This window comes from Sus scrofa, chromosome 8 (genome assembly GCF_054392235.1).
Source record: "Sus scrofa isolate SSC_HxYL_T2T_F1_AM1 chromosome 8, Sscrofa_HxYL_maternal_Yorkshire_Landrace_v2.0, whole genome shotgun sequence".
NCBI classification, from domain to species: Eukaryota; Metazoa; Chordata; class Mammalia; order Artiodactyla; family Suidae; genus Sus; species Sus scrofa.
Genome location: NC_139390.1, coordinates 89619634 through 89639583, shown reverse-complemented (window position 1 = coordinate 89639583; position 19950 = coordinate 89619634). Strand labels below are relative to the sequence as shown.

The 19950-nt window shown below is 42.2% G+C and overlaps 1 pseudogene; it reads right to left on the bottom strand.

Moving 5' to 3' along the window:
- Positions 1-16371: 16371 nt before the first annotated feature.
- On the bottom strand, positions 16372-16824 carry LOC100524324 (small ribosomal subunit protein uS12 pseudogene; annotated as a pseudogene).
- Positions 16825-19950: the final 3126 nt, after the last annotated feature.

Below are 19950 nucleotides of genomic sequence, written 5' to 3'. Positions count from 1 at the left end.
TCCAATATAGTAAAAGGGAAAATTAGTGATTCGCAAAAGTGTAAAATTGCTAATAGCCTGGAACACAGAAAAGGCAGCAAAGAGAGAGGACATGGGTATGGATGGGGTATTTCGTGGTGGGAGACTAAGCATGTCTTTTTTGTTTTTGTTTTTGTTTGTTCATTTGTTTAATTTTAGGGCCACACATGTGGCATTTGGAAGTTCCCAGGCTAGGGGTCAAATCAGAGCTGTAGTCGCCGGCCTACACCGGAGCCACAGCAACTCAGGATCTGAGGCAGGTCTGCTACCTACACCACAGCTCACGGCAATGCCGGATCCTTAACCCAATGAGTGAGGCCAGGGATTGAACCCGAGTCCTCAAGGATACTAGTCAGATTCATTACTGCTGAGCCACAACGGAACGCCAAAGCAGGTCTGTTTGTATTGCTTCCATTTTCTCAGTAAAATTCAAGGGAGATCATCAGCTGAGATGGAGGAGGAGGTGCTGAAGGTTGGAAGAGAAAGGACAAAAATGACAGTCATTTTAGAGAGTGAGGAGTAAATTAAGGAAATGTGGAAGTGCTGGTGGCCCACTCCAGCCCATCAGGGTTGACACGCCCTAAACAAGTCTTTGCTGCCATTGGGACAAATCCTGGGCACTGGGCAAGAAGCAAACCGAGTGGAAAGACAATTGTTAGGAACCCATTTAATTCATTGTGATTATTTACTTTGATAATTGAATGAAAGGGTAGAGTCTGTCTATAGAAAGCCAGATTTCCAAATAAAAATATAGAGAAAAGAGGAAACAGATGACCTCTAAGGAAAGAAGAGCACAGAGAGAAGAAAAAGAATAAAGCAGTAGAGACATGTTATAGTGGCACTGATTAGAAGCAGGTATGGTGAGTAGCAAATACTCAGAAAGTGGAATAATTTAGAAGACAGACTAGGTTAGTTCTTGGTGGGGGGTTGGGAGGGAATCAAATAGCCACACCCAGTATATTGAATCTCAAAAGAGCTGTTTAATATGTTTTAGAAATTTTTCATCAAAATAAATTGAAGAGTTATAATCTTTTTTTTTTTTTTAAGGGCCACACACATGCCATATGGAAGTTCCCAGGCTAGGGTTTGATTTGGAGCTGCAGCTGAGGCCTATGCCACAGCCACAGCAACGCCAGATCCAAGCCACATCTGAGATCTACACTGCAGCTTGTGGCAAAGCCAGATGCTTAACCCACTGAGTAAGGCCAGGGATCAGAACCCACATCCTCTTAGAGACTAGTTAGGTTCTTAACCCTCTGCCCCACAATGGGAACTCTCCAAAACTAAATATTTTAGAGTGAGCATCATACGTTTTATTGTGTATGCAATGCGCCAATTCTCTTGCTGGGAGCTCTGTGGATAGTCAGTAAAGAACATCTACCACTGTTATTATTCATCACAGTACTTTGGATTTGACAGTACTTCCCAATTCTCAAAACGCTGCCGTAAGCTCTGCCTGGTTTAATCACCCCTGCACCTGGAGAGGTAGCTCATAGGACAAATGTTACCCCTCATTTTAACAGATGAAGAAGCAGAGACATATGGAAAAGCTAAATGACTTGACCAAAATCACATGGCTTATAAAGTGATGATCCCTAACTAGAATACAGGTATTTATTAGCCATGTTGTTAACAAGCATCACAGAAATTGAAAGCAGCCATTAATTGAATTGCTGGTTATATTAATAATTACACTAATCATTTCCTTGTTTTGATGTAGAAATTATTTTCTTTTACTTGCTGGTTATTACTATATCTAAAGATATCCACAAACAACAAAGTAACCTCTTTAGTTCACATCCGTATGAAACATTATTTTTCTTATACATTTACAATGGGAGGCATTTCATTTTTTAATAGGACACATACTTTTTTTTTCTTTTTTGGCTGCACCCACAGCAAATGGAAGTTCTCAGGCCAGGGATCGAATCTGAACTGGAGTTGCAGCAACACTGGATCCTTAACCCACTGCACTGGACTGGGGCTCAAACCAGCACCTCCACAGAGACAAGCAGGATCTTAACGCACTGCATGCATCACAGTGGGAACTCCTACAGGACACACACTTCTTTTAGTGAGTTCAAATTCACAATTCAGCACAGGGAACTATGTCCAATCTCTTGAGTTGGAAATGATGGAAGACAGTATGCTAAAAAAAAGGAATGTACATATATGTATGACTGGGTCACTTTGCTCTACAACAGAAATTGAAGAAACATTGTAAATCAACTATACTTTTATAAAAAAACTCACAATTCCAGCAGTCTCTTTTCAGTTACACACAGTCTGCTAGTGAAAATGTAACGATAGCTCTGGCTTTATCTTTTTTCCTTTTTTTAAATTATTTTTTAAAAATTACAGTTGATTTACAATGTGCCACGTTTCATATCCTTTTGGTCATTATCTTCCCCTTGTCTTTTCCTTCTTCTGTTTCACCTGAAGATCTGTGAAGATGTTTGTGATTTTTGCCATATGGCATCCTGTGAAAATACATTAATAATACGTTTTTTCTCTAATATTTGTATTACTTGTTAAAGGTGAGAAGTTGCTGGCACTCTCTATGGGACTATATTAAGTGCTTGCATAGAGTTTGGTGGTGTTATGACTTGCCCTTTGTCCATCTTTCTCCCTACACTTTTGTTTAAGAAGGAAGGTCCTTTCCTGTTTGGGAAAAGGGATGGGAGCTTTGATGTACTGGTGGAAAAATGTGTCAAGTTTTGGACTCTAGGAGCCTGGAAAGGGGGTGAGTGATTCTACATCAGGACCTGGGATGTCTCTTCTGGAACAGGCAGGAGAGATGGGAAGAAAGTTGTGAGGACAGCTGCTGCTATGTGAGGTGGGGCTGAGGAGGCACTGAGGTGTGTTATGTGCAGTAAACACTCTTAGCTGCTCCTGGAGAATACCTGTGAAGATCTACAGTCTTCTTGGAGTTGAACTGTACATTATTTTTGACGTGTCACTTGGGTCCTATGAGCAGGGCAATACTATATTTGTTTTTTTTGTTTTGTTTTGTTTTGTTTTTGTCTTTTTGCCTTTTTCTAGGGCTGTTCCCATGGCATATGGAGGTTCCCAGGCTTGGGGTCTAATCAGAGCTGTAGCCACCATCCTACGTCAGAGCCACAGCAACGCGGGATCCAAATCTTGCCTGCAACCTACGCCATAGCTCATGCAATGCTGAATCCTCAACCCTCTGAGCAAGACCAGGGATCGAACCTGCAACCTCATGGTTCCTAGTCGGATTTGTTAACCACTGAGCCATGACGGGAACTCCAGGGCAATACTATATTTGGATTATAGAATCATACCCATAACATGTATTTAATTAAATTAATTAATTAAATTATTTAACTAATGCATTTGTACACGGCCCTGTTCAAAGCTTATAGAGGAAAAAAAATTTGGGGAGTTCCTAGCGTGGCTCAGCGGCAACCCAACTAGTATCCATGAGGACGTGTGTTCAATCCCTGGCATCACTCAGTGGGTTAAAGGATCCAGTGTTGCCATGAGCTGTGGTGTAGGTCGCAGATGTGCCTCGGATCTGGCGTTGCTGCGGCTGTGGTGTAGGACCCCTAGCCTGGGAATTTCCATATGCCGTGAGTGAGGCCCTAAAAAATACATAAGAAAAAAAAAGACCAAAAAAAATTGTGTTTTGATAATAATGCAGAAAAGTTCAGAACCTGCAGGCTAAGGGGTTCCTTTTGAAGACCTACCTAAACAGAGTATGAACTAATTTTTTAAGACCATCTAGAAAAGTACTAAAACTTTGTACTCAATGAATAAGCTTCTCTGGGAAAATAACCAGTATTTGTATGGGTACATGTCACAGATTATGGGCTTTGGTTTAGATATTTATTCAGAAAGGCTCTTAATTTTTCTGGAAATAAAATAGCCACATTGTTCCAGCAATTTTCCTGAATTGTCTATGCGGTTGGCTTCATAGCCCTGTGTGCTAGGAAAATTTGGCCTGAAGTTCTCCCAAGTTAGCAGAATCAGTGAAATTTAGTATAGAGCTGTCATTTTTTCCAGTTAACCAATTTTACTGTCAAGTGAGTGATCCTCTGCTGATTGGCCCCACCACAGATTTATGATTTGCAGCCTCAGCTGGGTCTTCATTGCTGTTAGGCAATCATTCCTGTGGCAGATACCATGGATGAGCACAGCAAAAGAATTCCCCATCCTCATCTCATCTACAACTCAGGCTAGAAAACAAGAAACCTCTTTTTCCCAGACTCCTTTGCAGCTAAGAAATGGCCACATAGCATGGTTCTGGGCAATGAGGTAAAGGGTTTCTCTTTGCAAATAGAAAGGAAACAGCTCTCTAGGACAACACTTTCCCCTTTAGACCATCGTTTACCCCTTCTCCCTTTTTCTGCATTGAACTTAGGTGGGACACCTAGTAGGGCAGCAGCCATCTTTTGGCCATGAGGTAAATAATTATGAGAAAGGAATCTTGAGTTCCAAAGAGCATCATTGATTCACTACACTAATGGCAGGTCTGCAGTCCTACTCAAGTGGGTACTTCATGGCTTCTCCAAATGTCCCACAAAGCTCTAATTTCTGTTCTAGAATCTATGAGGTTTATGGAAGGCCATTCCATTTCTGTATCTGTAGATGAAGCATTTGACCCAAGCCGAGCCAATTGACACATTCCATATTCTAGCCATAATGTTTGGTTCACAATTGAGTATGTGACCCAAGATAATCCAATCAGAATGAGTCTCCAGACTTTTACTGGAAATTCTGAACCATGGTCCCTCTCTTCCTCTAGCAAATGTGGTATAGAGATGCAACACCAGGAACTGCTGCAGTCATTTTGTTACCATGAGGCGAGGTGCCTGAGTACACAGTTGGCATACTGAAGAGAACAGATCTTAATCTTTCAGAGAGCCAGCTTCTGATGTAACTGAACCTGCAGCCTGCCTGGTAACTCCTCTTTAGTGTTTAATCATTTCAACTGATACACAGTTCCAATATGACCTCTAACTCTTCACAGAAAAACCTCCTGTGTAGGACATCTTCCACTTGCTTCTCCAGATTCACCCTACCCCCTTTTTTCCCTGTTCTGGGCCTCAGGAGGCTGAACTATTTTGACCACATCAGTGGGTATTCTTGTCTCTGACTTCCAGTTGGATTCAGCTAACGGGAAGCACCAGCACATGATCAGTGGGAAGAGGGGAGTGGAGTATAATCAAGGTATATACTTCAATGCACCCCTTGTTGTGGGGTCCCTGCAGGCTGGCTGTGTTCCTTGACCAAAGGCCAGAGCTCAGGTCAGGTGGTCTCTCTGCAGAGACTTTTCTAGCCCTGTTCTAATAACCACAGCTTCCTCTTGCCCTTCAGTCCCATGTGTGGTAATGGAGCCTCACTGATGCAAACTAGAAAATTGCCCTATATCTTAATGGTTTCCCTATACCCTAAGCACTTGTTTGTAAATAGTCCTTTTATTAGAATCACCTCAAATTATCCAATTTGACTTTACCCTCTGTTTCCTGTTGAAGTTCAGGCTGGTACACCTCATTCTCTACTCCAAGGAAAAGGAGGTCACACCTCTCTACATCTTCAGTCATCACGCAGAGTACCTGCACCCACCTCAGCTCTGTACTTTCAAGATTGCTTGGAATGAGCGACAGCTCTGTGCCTCTTTTCCTTCTCATAAGCATGGTGATAATGATGCTTTCCCTGCATCTCTTTCTAGGAGTGTTGTAAGAATTAGATCCTATACTGGATGTGCAGGTACTTAGAAAAGCCAAGTACTAGGCGTACACAAAGCATGGTTGCCTTTACTGCTCTACTACTGTAGGGATAGGTCAACCCAAGTTCTGACCGTAGCCTAATGAAAGATGCTTGAATGCTCTTTCCTTCCTCCCTCCCTCCCTCCCTTTATCTCTCTCTCTCTCTCACTTTACATGCTACCGTCTAAACACATCCATGTGTTTAGGTGACAACCTCTAATTCTTGGTCATGTACGCCAATAAACCATCCTTTTGGTACAAATCATACTTGCCCTCACATCTTTTCCTCCACGGGTGGTTATGTGATGGAAAGAGCAGGAGCTTTGGAGCCTTCCAGATGTAGCTTCAAGTTTCGCTCGATCGCTTACTAGTTCTGGGTTATCAGGGAAATCACTGAGCCTCTCTGAGCCTTAGTTTTTTGTCAATGAAATGATGATGGCTGGAAAGACGGAATGAAATAATGTATATAGTAACCCTCCCTCTTCCTTACCGAGGTCCAGGAAGAGATGTCGAGCAATGGTGCAGTCACATTTCCTGGACTTGGAACAAGCAGGCCGTGGCTTATCTATGTATGAGGGACAGAAAGTTAGAACGCCAAAAGATGGACGTTGCGCTGATTGTGGCAAAAGGCCTGGGAAATGACAGTATGCTCAGGTCAGGGAGGGGACACTCTCTTTGATTGAAGCTTACTGGAAACTACACACTGTGGGTGGGACTAACCGGCCACAGAAACCCTTCCCAGAAATAATCCATGTGATCTGAGGACATTTTACTGATGAGATTAAGATGCTAAGATGCCATCATGAAGCAGCCAACCTAAAGCAGAATTAATGTCTAACCAGCTATAAACTTGGAAATTGTAATATTCTATGGATGTCGATTGAAGTGATAATATTAGGATGAGGGAAATAGTGTTTATAGAACATCTACATTGGGCCTGGCAGCTTATATACATTATCACACTGAAACCTCATACTAACTCCATGCAATGGATATTAAAATGCTTATTCAAGTGATGGGGAACTTGACATTCCAAGAGCACATAGCACATAAGTAGCTCTGGATCAACTTCTCAGACTCACAGGAGGCTGAAAGTATATAATACGTATGGTAGGTAAGAAGCGAAGGCCACAAATTTAGGTGCATAAGAAATGTATCAACTTTATTCTTATGTAACTCAGCTAAATTTATCTTCTGAGTCACTACTCCATCAGGATGGCGGTAACTTAATCTCTGCCAATTTGGATTCCTGTCCCTTCCCTTTTGTGGTGTTTTACCTGAGTTCTGACTTTATCTGGTTAGTATAAGTATAAACTTACATGGATTATATGGTTCCAAAGCATCAGTGGCAGCAGTTAGGGTAGGAGGAAATCTGGTCTTCATTGAGGGGCTCAGAGGGGATCACTTCCTTCCTGATTGGTCCAGGCAGGTTGTCGTGGAGACATCTTTTGTTCTCAGCTCTACAACTCTTCAAATCTAGTCTGTTCCCCTTGACTATTTCTTTGCCTCCCTTGCATGCATGAGCCATTCTGTTGCTGCCCTCTCACAATAGCCCACAGAGCTATTTATCCTTTGATATGATGCTGCATCCCTGGGATACTGCCCAGCTTCTGGGGCACAGGTCTCTTCTGCTATTGAATTCCATAATCCCATCTGGGGGTTTGGCCCTGGCTCACGTCCAGTGCTCAACCCATAGAGCAGGGCACAAACACCGCTGTCTCAGGTCACACTGGTGACATACCCTTGCCACTTTCCCTGGTAATTCTTTTCTTTCACCAAATGTGGAGACTCTTTTTCTAGTTGGTAAGAAGGATGGACAGGGAAGGCCTGTTCCTACAACTCTCAAATCTGGCCATTATCCTTTTTTTTTTTAATTCTAAGGTGTTAGCTTTTGAAACACAAAACTAAAAGAGTTTCCATCTTTCCCCTGTTTTTTGCTATCACCTACCTTCCCTAAGCTGATGATGAATAGATTAATAGAAGGAAATGCTAGAAAACAAATGAAAACTCAAAAATCTCAAGCTCTAAAAGCTTGTCTGTACACAAATGACATTTTAGAAATTTATTTAAATACAATAAGAGATATAACTGCACGGTGGATAAGAATTACTCGTCACTGCACCCTCCCTCTGCTGACTGGGACATATTATCTCCATGGGCAAAACACACGGAGAAGCTAAATCATCGTTAGAAACTTGCTGTCAGAGCAACGAATGACAAGAGGAGGATGCTGCCTCGCTATGATGGGCTGAAATGCCTTCCAGGAAGAGAAATGCCTTTTCTCCTTGGGAAAGACCTGAGATTTACCACAGAGATTCACACTGACCTTGGGAGCTGGCCCCTGAGTGGGGATAAATTCTTGATTCCCAACTTGAACTCACCTTAGTTCCATAATGCCCATTTCTTTCAGTTTTCCCACCACTCTTTCCTTGGCTCTCATGTTGGCCTGCAGGTCTCTCCAGGCAGAGCACAGTGGGGCTGTTTAGACTTTAATTTTTGGAAAGTTATATACCTATTCCACACACCTGCTTCTCAGAGCCTGCATCCAAGGTAGCTTGGTTGAGCCTGAGTGTACCCCAAACGCCTGAGCCTTGCAATTCTGGGCAAGCCCGTGCATTCTTGTTTTGTTTTGAAATGAAAACACATGCATATGATTCACTCACACACACAAACACACACACTCACAAAGAAAGAGTAGCGTAAAAGTCTACTCTTCATCCTTGATCTCCTCCCTCAACTTTAATTTAGTTCTCCAATCCCATTTCTCAGAGGCAATCATTCTTATCAGTTTCTTGTGAGTCTTTCCAGAGACATTTATCACATCCCCCTCACACACACACATTTTAACACATTCTGTCTATTGCTCTGTCTCCTGCCTTTTTCACTTCACCACCTATCTACCCGTTATGTTTGGTGTGGCTCGCTCCCAGGCCTCATGTTCGCACCATCCCACCATCATCACACATTAACTGCTGCTCCTAACCATCTCCTTAGCCCTCTGCTCAACGGTACATCCACCTTCAGGGGGAGTTACCTTCTTTCTTATTTTTTAAAATTATTTATTTATTTGTCTTTTTGTCTTGTCCAGGCCTGCACCCGCGGCATATGGAGGTTCCCAGGCTAGCAGTCAAATCGGAGCCGTAGCCACCAGCCTATGCCAGAGCCACAGCAACGCCAGATTCGAGCTGTGTCTGCAACCCACACCACAGCTCACGGAAACGCCGGATCCTCAACCCACTGAGCAAGGCCAGAGATCCAACCTGCAACTTCACGGTTTCTAGTCAGATTCGTTAACCACTGAGCCACGATGGGAACTCCACCTTCTTTCTTATTTGAAATCACCACTGTCTTGAGGACAAATCATTGGATATATACCATTAACAAATTGCTTGGAAAAATTCCCAGCAAACTTAAGAGTACCACAAGCATGTGACTATTTGTAAAATATTTTCTTGATGAGCAGAGGATAAAGTTATTCATATCGCTGATTTTTGTCCCACGTTTTTATTTCCGTACCTTAATCTATGACTAGGTAGAACACACTGAAATAACGTCTTTTAATGTGCTATGACTGTCCCAAATTCTGGACATGGATGTTTAAGTGGCTTATCCTTTATATTTAAACTGTTTCTACTCTGATAGTAAACTCATACGTCAGGAATGGAAGCCTTTGTTAAAAAGAGACACTTCTTTTTAAGAAATATCACAGACTGTTAAAACCACTCTGAGGTACCACCTTACACCAGCCAGAATGGCCATCATCCAAAAGTCTACAAACAATAAGTGCTGGAGAGGGTGTGGAGAAAAAGGAACACTAGTACACTGTGGGTGGGATTGTAAATTGGTGCATCCACTGTGGAAAGCAGTATGGAGATTCCTCAGAAAACTACACATAGAACTACCATTTGATCCAGCAATCCCACTCCTGGGCATCTATCCAGAGAAAACCACGACTCGCAAAGACATATGTACTCCAGTGTTCATTGCAGCATTATTTGCAATAGCCAAGACATGGAAACAACCTAAATGTCCATCGACAGAGGAGTGGATCCAGAAGATGTGGTACATAGACACAATGGAATATTACTCAGCCATTAAAAAGAACGAAATACCAGCATTTCTTGCAACATGGATGGACCTAGAAACTATCATGCTAAGTGAAGTCAGCCATACAATGAGACACCAACATCAAATGCTTTCACTGACATGTGGAATCTGAAAAAAGGACAGATGGAACTTCTTTGCAGAAGAGATGCTGACTCACAGACATTGAAAAACTTATGGTCTCCGGAGGAGACAGTTTGGGGGGTGGGGGGGTGTGCCTGGGCTGTGGGATGGAAATCCTGTGAAATCAGATTGTTATGATCATCATAAAAAAAATTATCTGTAATCATGGAGAATTAAAAATTTTTAAGTTCCCATAAAAAAAAAAAAAGAAAGAAACTGAGGGCAAATCTGATTAAGCCAGCCAAACCTAACCTGCCTCACTGGATTTTAGATGCTTGCTTTTAGCTGATTTTATTTTTTTATTAAAGTATAGTTGATTTACAAAAAAAAAAAAAAAAAGAAAGAAAGAAAGATCACGGACTGTACTTTACAGCATAGAGAGAAGGAGCTCTAATAGTCTGGAAAGAACCTTCTAGTTCCTGACTTATCATGCTAGAGATGTTAGCAAGGATAAAGTGATCCTCAGGGGAGAGTTGTCTGAAATGGTGGCCACTCCCCCTCATTGGCCAAGAGAACTCGCTGCTGTGTGGGTGCCTGCCACCACTGCAGCAGCTGGAAAAAGCCAGGCTTTGAGGATTTTATGCTGCTTTAGAAAATCTATGCAGACTTTATGCGAGAAAGTCTTATTCTTGAGAGCTTTGTGTTCAAGATTTGATTTTATGGTTATTTCCTCCTTCGTGTCCTGCTTGATGCTCTATTTCACTCCATACTTGGTCTCTGGAGTCATACCCACCTGGATTTGGGTACCAGTCCTGCCACTGTTAACTGTATAAACTTGGACATGTTAGGTAACTTTTCTGAGGCTTGGTCTGAACATCCACGGTGACGGGAATACTGATATCGACCTCTTGGGAATTTTGTGAGCATTGAGTGAAATAATATATGTAAAATTATTAACAGATAGTACACACTCGATATTTAGCAGGTCTTTGTTCAGCAAATATTCATTTGGAGCATAGTACGTGTCAGAAAACATAGTTTAGGAGGACGCCGAACCTTGATGTATAAATAAGAATTAGTTAATGAAGGTGGAAAGAAGAGCCCTGGAAGCAGGGGGGAAATTGTTCTTCCAAACAGAGAGAACAGTGTCTGCAAAATTACAGATTAAGAGTCATGGTTGTGTTCCAGGAATGGAAAGGAAACTAGGAAGACTAGACCAAGAAATGCAAGGTAGGAGATGGCCAAGGGTGAAGCTGGAGATCACTCTACAGAGATTTATAGGAATGTTAAGATATTTCTATTTATTATTAAAATCACGGCTAACCAGGGAGTTCCCGGTGTGACTCAGTGGAGACGAATCAGACTAGTATCCATGAGGATGCAGGTTCGATCCCTGGCCTTGGTCAGTGGGTCGGGGATCTGGCGTTGTGTGAGCTGTAGTGTAGGTCGCAGACACAGCTCAGATCTGGCATTGCAGTGGCTGTGGTGTAGGCTAGCAGCTGTGGCTCCGATTCAACCCCTTGCCTGGGAAATTCCATATGCTTTAGGTACAACCTAAAAAGCAAGCATGGTTAACCATTATTAAGCCTATCCTTCAAGTGAAGAAGGAATCCAATGAAGGTAAATATTTTCCTAGTGCAAAAAAGCTGGTTAGTAGCAGAGCACTAAAGTATTCTAAATAAAACATGATCCGATCAGATTTTGCTTTAGAAATAGCATTGAGGTGGCAGAATGGAATCTCTGAGTATGGGAGGGGAGTGGCGGTGGGCAGGAAGGCTGAGGAACCAGAGGCTGTGGAAGCAATTTATATGAAAGAAAATGAGATAAGAGACTTAAGGATTACAGGATAGTCGAAAGTGTGCCTTTCTCCTCTTGGCGCTTGGCAATCCCAGATCCCTTACTGGTGATGTGTGCATCAATGTCCCAGTCTTTAGGGACATGGGTGTGACAGATGGATTCAAAGCGAGGGCAGGGGGTGAGAAGGACAAGGTCAGAAGAGGGAAAGACAAGCCACAGACAAGCTGAGGCAGGTTAAGCGGGAGGTGGAAAAGAAGAGAACGACAGCGTCAACTCTCAAACGTGTAACTACCTTCCTCACTGAACTGGGGGATGGGTAAGCGATTTTCAAGGTGTCGTGAACATAAAGTCATGGCAAAGGAAAGCAACCCTCCTATCAATACAGAGGCTAAGGAGAAGCCGTTTAGTCTAGCTGCCTTGGGTCAGTGACTTGGGAGGTTGCATTTTTGTGTGTATTTGACCTTGGCTGGTCCTCTTAGTTCACTGCGCTCCATTTTCTCATCTCCACAATAAATCCCCTGAATGCCTGTGTGTGACAGATGGTTCACATGCTTCTTCCTTTTCATTCTCAAAACAACACGGCAAGGGAGATATTATCTCCATTCTACAGGTAAGGACACCGTGACATGTCTAGAGAGATCAGATGGTTTTGATACATACAGTTCTACTAATATATTGGGTTTGGAGGACTTCCCCTGTGGCTCACATCGTTACCCTGGGTTTGGAGAAGACATTCCTAAGCAAAATTAAAGCTCACACGCTTTTAAGAAAATAATTACTGCTTACTCTCCATACAAATTTTAATTCCTGAAATTCGAAAGACACCAAAACACAAGTTAAAAGGCAAGTGACAGGCTGAGAGAAATATCTGTGTGTGTATATTGAGTGACATCAATATACAAACAGTAGTCACAAATCAATGAGAAAATTGCAAATGACTCAAAAGGAAAAAAAATAGAAACAGGCAGTTCAGAGAAACTGAACTATAAATGATCAAAAAACCATGAAAAGATGTTTAATATAACTAGTAGTCAGTAGGAAATCTTATTTTTAATATTAAAAAAGTTGACCATCTTCTCTAGTCCCAGTTCTCCCAGGGGGAGTCTTACTCATCAAAACTCTAACTGTATTTGGCAATTTAAAGAAGGTATTTGTGCATTTACCATGGAGCTGAGGCTAAGTCAGCAGCTCTGGGACTTGCAAGTTGTTGCAGGTGTTCCCCAGACCCTCAATTACCTGCCGGCTGCCTCTTAGACCCAGCTGCTGATCAGCTCTGGCTACTTCTAATCAGGACTTATTCCCACTCGCTAGTGGAAAAATTTCCTTGAAACTGGGAGGATGGAGTTAACACATACACACTACTACATATACAATAGATAACTGGAGTTCCTGTTGTGGATCAGTGGTTATGAACCTGACCAGTATCCGTGAGGACTCGGGTTTGATCCCTGGCCTTGTTCAGTGGGTTAAGGATCCAGCATTGCTGTGAGCTGCAGCATAGATTTCAGATGTGGCTTGGATCCTGCATTGCTGTGGCTGTGGCTGCGGCTGCGGCTGGTGGCTACAGCTACAATTCAACCCCTAGCCTGGGAACTTCCATATGCTGTGAGTGTGGCCCTAAAAAAAAAAAAAAACGTAACTAACAAGGACCTACCATATAGCACAGGGAGGTCTACTCAATGTTCTGTAAAAACTTACATGGGAAAAAAGAATGGATATATGTATAACTGATTCACTTTGCTATAACCTGAAGCTAATACAACACTGTAAATAAAATATACCCCAATACATTTTTTTAAAGTCTCTTTGGAGTTCTCTTGTGATGTAGTGGGTTAAGGATCTGGTGTCACCATAGTGGCTTGGGTTGCTGCTGAGGCACAGGTTTGATCCCTGGCCTGGGAGCTTCTATGTGCCATGGGCATCACCAAAAAAAAAAAAAAAAAGTCTCTTCTATGGGATTTCTGGTTTTCTGCCTTCCCAAGCTCTCTCCTATCTGGATTAAATTTTCTAGAAATACCATACTCTTCCAGTCTATCATTACCTTTTTTTGGGGGGGGGTCTTTTTGTCTTTTAGGGGCACACCCACGGCATATGGAGGCTCCCAAGCTAGGGGTCCAGTTGGAAAAGTAGCTGCCGGCCTATGCCAGAGCCACAGCAATGTGGGATCCTTAACCCACTGAGCAAAGACAGGGATTGAACCCAAGTCCTCATGGATGCTAGTTAGGTTCGATAACTGCTAAGCCATGATGGGAACTCCTATCAGTACCTTATCCGACATGGATTTATTTGTATAGCTGTATTTCTTTCATCATCTCACTAAGGCTTTGGGAGAGAAAAGAGTTCAATGTGTGAGTTTAGTCAGCCATCTTAAACTGAGAATCCAAGTAATTATTTGGGTCCATTTGTGATAAATTTATGAAGGAGAAATCCAATGTGGCATGGAAGTGTACACGGAGAAACCCAACCTAGTCCAGAGGGCTTAGGGAAAAAACTTTGAGAGATGCATTTTAAAAAGTACACACATACATAATGGAATACTACACGGCCATACAAAAGATGAAATAATGCCATTGGCAGCAAGGTGGATGCAATTAAAGATTCCCAGACTAAGTGAAGTAAGTCAGAAAGAGAAAGACAAATACCATATGATATCACTTATATGTAGAATCTAAAATATGGCACAAATGAACCTATCTACAGAACAGAAACAGACCAACAGACAAGGAACATTAGACTTGTGGTTGCCAAGAGGGAGGGGGAAGGAGAGGGATGGATTGGGAGTTTGTGGTTGGTAGAGGAAAACTATCACATTTTGAATAGATAAGCAATGAGGTCCTGCTGCACAGTACAGGGAATTATATCCAGTCTCCTGGGATAAACCATAATGGAAAGGAATATATGAAAAAAATATATATATGCCTCTTTACTCTACAACAGAAATTAGCCCAACATTGTAAATCAACTATACTTCAATTTTAAAAAAAAGTAGACCTAAGTTTGGAGGTTGATTTTACTCAGGAGCAGAGAAATATGCTACACGGCTTTTAGAAATTTCCTTCATATTAATGACTCAGTGGTTTGCCATGTTTGTGTTCATAGTTGAGGATTTTTTTTTAGTGAAGTAAAAATGAAAGAAAATAATAAATTCCTTTTCAAAACAGGGAGACTCAAAAATCTGAACTTGCAATGAGCTGAGCTCAGCATTTCAGCCAGCACCTCTGTCATCACCTCAGTGGAGCTGCTCCACTTAGGCCTAAATGAGCTTCTCAAAGAGTTAGAGCTTTTCCTGGAGACTGGAAGGCTTGTCCAGGGGTGGCCTTCTTGTGGAGAAGGAAAGCTCACTTCTTGCCTCAGCAATAATTGTCTCCTTTATTTAACTCACTAATTTCAGGGGCAGGGAAGAAGTTATTGGAGAAACTGTCAATACCAAATATTTAAAAAAAGAAAAACAACAAAAAAACCCCAAATTACAAAAAAGTAAATTGATCTTTCCTATGGGATTTAGAGTAGCTAGAATTACTATTGCCTCTTACATTATAATTGGTAATTATTTTACTACCGTGATCATACCTTGACCTTTGGCATTGGGACCAAAGCTATTATTACTCATATAATGTTGCTAACAGGATAAACTAGTGGCTACATTATGGTAGGACCAGAGAAGGGAGGCTTCCTGTCACATTCGTTAAGTTTGAGTTTTAGAAACTTGCACTTGAAAGACTTCTCTGACATATAGAAACTTGAATGAATGACCTTGAGTCTCAAGTCAAGATCTCCATAATACAAAAAAAAAAAAAAAAAAAAAAAAGAAAAGAAAAGAAAAAGGAGTTCCTGTCGTGGCTCAGTGGTTAACAAATCTGACTAGGAACCATGAGGTTTCGGGTTGGATCCTGGCCTCTCTCAGTGGGTTAAGGATCCGGTGTTGCCCTGAGCTGTGATGTAGTTCGCAGATGCAGCTTGGATCCTGCATTGCTGTGGCTGTGGTGTAGGCCGGCGGCTACAGCTCCGATTGGACCCCTAGCCTGGGAAATTCCATATGCTGTGGGTGTGGCCCTAATACACACACACACACACCCACAAAAAGATGGCCATGATAGTCCTTTAATGATACCTCACTTACCTTGTGAAGAATCCCCAAGTATGAGCATAAAATGTCAGAAAATCTATTTGAAATGGACTGGAATCATGGATCCGGTGACCCTATAGATCAAATCTTAACCTCTTGTGTACACAGCAATATTCACCAAAATACTAAAATTATAGCTATTTAATCACATAACTAGCCGTGCCTATGACTGCTATTACCAACCCTTCTGTTGGAAAGTTTGTTATTTGAGGGTAACAATCAAAGGCACGTATTAGCTTTTGTTTCTCTTACTCTCCATGCTCTGTCCCTGAGGAAAATCATATCCCCAGGAAGCAATATAACTAGAAGGCAATCTTAACTTCCCCTGGAAATAGCTTTTCTGAAATATAGTAATTTACTCTCAACTTTTATAGACGTTTGCTATAGATATGAGGAATTTTTTTTAAAAAAGACCCTATTAAAATATAGTCCAATTTGTACTCTAACATCCCTTACGAAAATAATTCTTTTGGTATTTTGTGAAAGGAAATGTCTCTCTCAAATATATATATGGTATATGAGAGTTTACCATCACCATGTTGCACTATTACCACTTACGATCTTGGTTTTTTTCTTCTTGCCTTTTCATAAAGCCAAGACAGAGACACCGGCTCCTCTGACAGCTTTAACATGGATTCCAAGAATGTCTCCAACAGTATGACCTTTGCAACCAAATCCAGCAACCAGAACATCATCTTTTTCTGCAATAAAGTTCAAGCAACCATCATCAGATATGAAAGCTGTGAGTTTCTTTCTCTTCTTGACCAGCTGGTCCCTGAAACACTTCCTGATGGCAGAATTTACCTGTTTGGCTTCAACGCTGACTTCTTCTAGTAAAATTCTCTTTGCCTGTGAAATGCCTCCAAAGGGGCTGACCTTCAGGGCTGTGCCTAAATGGGTTATCATGCCCCTTCTGGTCCTGACGGGCCAGTCCTTGTGGCTGCAGAGCTTCCTGGCCATATGCGGACCTTGACACTTGCCCATCCCACTGGTGCCACAGACAGGAGCAAAAGATCTACAGAACATCTTTCACTTGTGGTAAAATACACATAGCAAAATTTACCATCTTAACCATCTTATTATTATTATTATTTTTTGTCTTTTTAGGGCCACACCCATGGCATATGGAGGTTCCCAGGCTAGGGGTCGAAACAGTCCTTTAGCTACTGGCTTATGCCACAGCCACAGCCACACCAGAGTCTGCAGCCTGCACCATAGCTCATGGCAACACCAGATCCTTAACCCACTGAGCAAGGCCAGGGATCGAACCTGCATCCTCAGATGCTAGTCAGATTCGTTTCTGCTGGGCCATGATGGGAACTCCCCATCTTAACCATCTTAAAGTTCGGTGCTGTTGTGTATATTCCCATTGGTATGCAACAAGTCTCCAGAGCCTTTCATCCTGTAAAACTGGAACTCTATGCACATTGCGACGGCTATGTGTCAACTTGACCAGAACACAGTACCCAGCTATTTGGTCAAACATTCTGGATGTTTCCTTGAGAGTGTTGTTGGATGGGATTTGTATTTAAATTGGTTGACTTTGAGTAAAGCAGACTGCTTTCCTCAATGTGGCCGGCCCTCATCCAACTACGTGAAGGCCTGAATAGAATAAAAGACTGACCTCCCCAAATAAGAAGGAATTCTGTCCACGGCCAGTCTTCAGATTTAAACTGCAACTTCGGCTTTTTCCTAGGTCTTCAGCCTGAGGGTCTACCCTACAGATTTTGGACTTGCCAGTCTCCATAAGTTCATGAGCCATTTCCTTCAGCTAGATCTCGATGTCTATAAACATCACATTGGTTCTGTTTCTCTGGAGAACCCTGGTTAATTCACCACTTAAACAACAACTACCCCTTTCTGCCTCCTCCCAGCCCCTGGCAATCATTATTCTACTTTCTGTTACTATTAATTTGACTACTCTAGTTACCTTATATAGGTGGAATCATACAGTATTTGTCGTTTTGTGACTGGCTTATTGCACGCAGCATTATGTCCTCAAAGTTCATCCAAGTTGTAGCACGTGCCAGAGTTCCTTGAATAACATTCCATTGTGTGTATATGCACATTTTGCTTATCTATTCATTTGTTGATGGACACTTGGGTTGCTTCCACCTTTGTTTGTTTGTTTGTTTTTGTTTTTTTAGGGCCACACCTGCAGCATATGGAGGTTCCCAGCCTAGGGGTCAAGTCAGAACTGTAGCCACTGGCCTATGCCACAGATCACGGCACTGTCAGATCCTTAACCCACTGAGCGAGGCCAGGGATCAAACCTACATCCTCATGGACACTAGCCGGATTTGTTTCTGCTGAGCCATGATGGGAACTCTGCTCCCATCTTTTGGTCATTGTGAGTAACACTGCGATCGACATGGGAGTGCAAATATCTCTCTGAGACCCTACTTTCAATTCTTCTGGATATATATATAAATTCAGAAGTGGAACTGCTGGATCATATGATAGTTCTATTTTTAATTTTTTGAGGAACCATTGTACTGTTTACATAGCGGGGGCATCATTTTACATTCCCACCAAGAGTATACCAGGATTCCAGTTTCTCCACATCCTTGCCAACCACTTGTTATTTCCAGCAATAATAATCCTGCAGGAACCCAAAATAATCCTTAACAGGGGTCATTTTTTGTTATGGGATAGCATTTTGTGTGGTGGGTGGGTGGGGGGGGAATGCTGATAGAAACTCAGTCTTGGAAACTATGATGTTAAGACTTGATCCGTACATAATTTAGGCGGCATCTACATAATATGCACACTATTTAGAAGCAGAAAATTCTGTCAAAAAGTTCTTTTGCCCCGTAGTACTAAATGACCACAATATCAGGTTTTGCTGTTTAGAATCTGCATACAAGCAGCCTTATTGAAGGTTTTTCTCCAGAAAATATACACGGATCATTATAAATGTCACCAAGTCATTTTGAATGGAAGAATTTTTAAGTTTGGAGGGAGTTTATAATGTAAAGCAGAAGGTGCAGACTGGCAGGCCACAAGCCAAGCCAGGCCTGCAGACTTATTCGATTTGGCCCGCACATTTTTTTTGGCTCGCACAGTGTTTCTAAAAAGTTTGAATTAGTTAGTTGACAACTTTTTCAAGGGAGAGCGTTCATACAAAAAAATCTTGATTTCTAGCTTTCTGGGGAAATCGAGCAGAGCTGGCAAGACAGGGCCTTCATTTCCACGTGGTGACAGTTGGCTGAGGCTGAGAAGCAGCTGCCCTTTCCGCCCAAGCCTGTGCTCTCCAGGTCCCCACGGTCCCCACCCGCCCTGAGACTGGGGAACGCAAGGACACTCAGGCAGCAGGCTTCTCAGTTTCAGGAACCATTTATAACTTCCTGTAACATCCAGTGGGAAGTGAGGCCCCCAGTGGGCGCTCAGCAGTTGCTGGACTGTTTACTGAATCTGATTCTTTATGTGCAAAACCTGTTTAGGATCCTTTGCTTGCTCCCTTGGAGGAAAAAGAGATAGTAAGGTGATGGCTTTAAATAAATGACGTACACAAGGAAAAGGAGTTCGACAATCCTGAGATATGGAAATACTGAAAAGAAAATAATCATGCGAATGTAATTTTTTACTAAGCATCCTAGCCTTGAACTCCTTTTTTTTTTTCCATGTGAGGAAAACTGAAGGAAACAGCACCCAAGAAATGTTTCAGGCTAAGCCCTGTGTTTCATGCAAGAGAGAAACAAGGGGCAAAAGGTTAGTCAGCCGCCTTACAGTGGCAGAATTCTTGGGTTAACATAAATAGAAATAGATACAGAAAATGAGGACCATATGGTGGCTAGATCAGAGCGGCTCTGTGGGTGTGTATTTGCAAGGCCACCCACTGAGAAAAATATTCAGCTTATTGGGTCTTCGCATATTAACTCCTTTTTAATTACTGAGGCACTTGGAGAAGTTTTTATACACTTTCAGGTGTTAGCAAATGAAAAATGTGTGAAAGAAAAATGCGGAGTTCCCATCATGGCGCAGCAGAAACGAATCCAACGAGGAACCATGAGGCTGTGAGTTCGATCCCTGACCTCGATCAGTGGGTTAAGGATCGAGTGTGGCTGTCGGTAGGTTAAGGATCCGACATGTGGTGTAGGTGGCAGACGA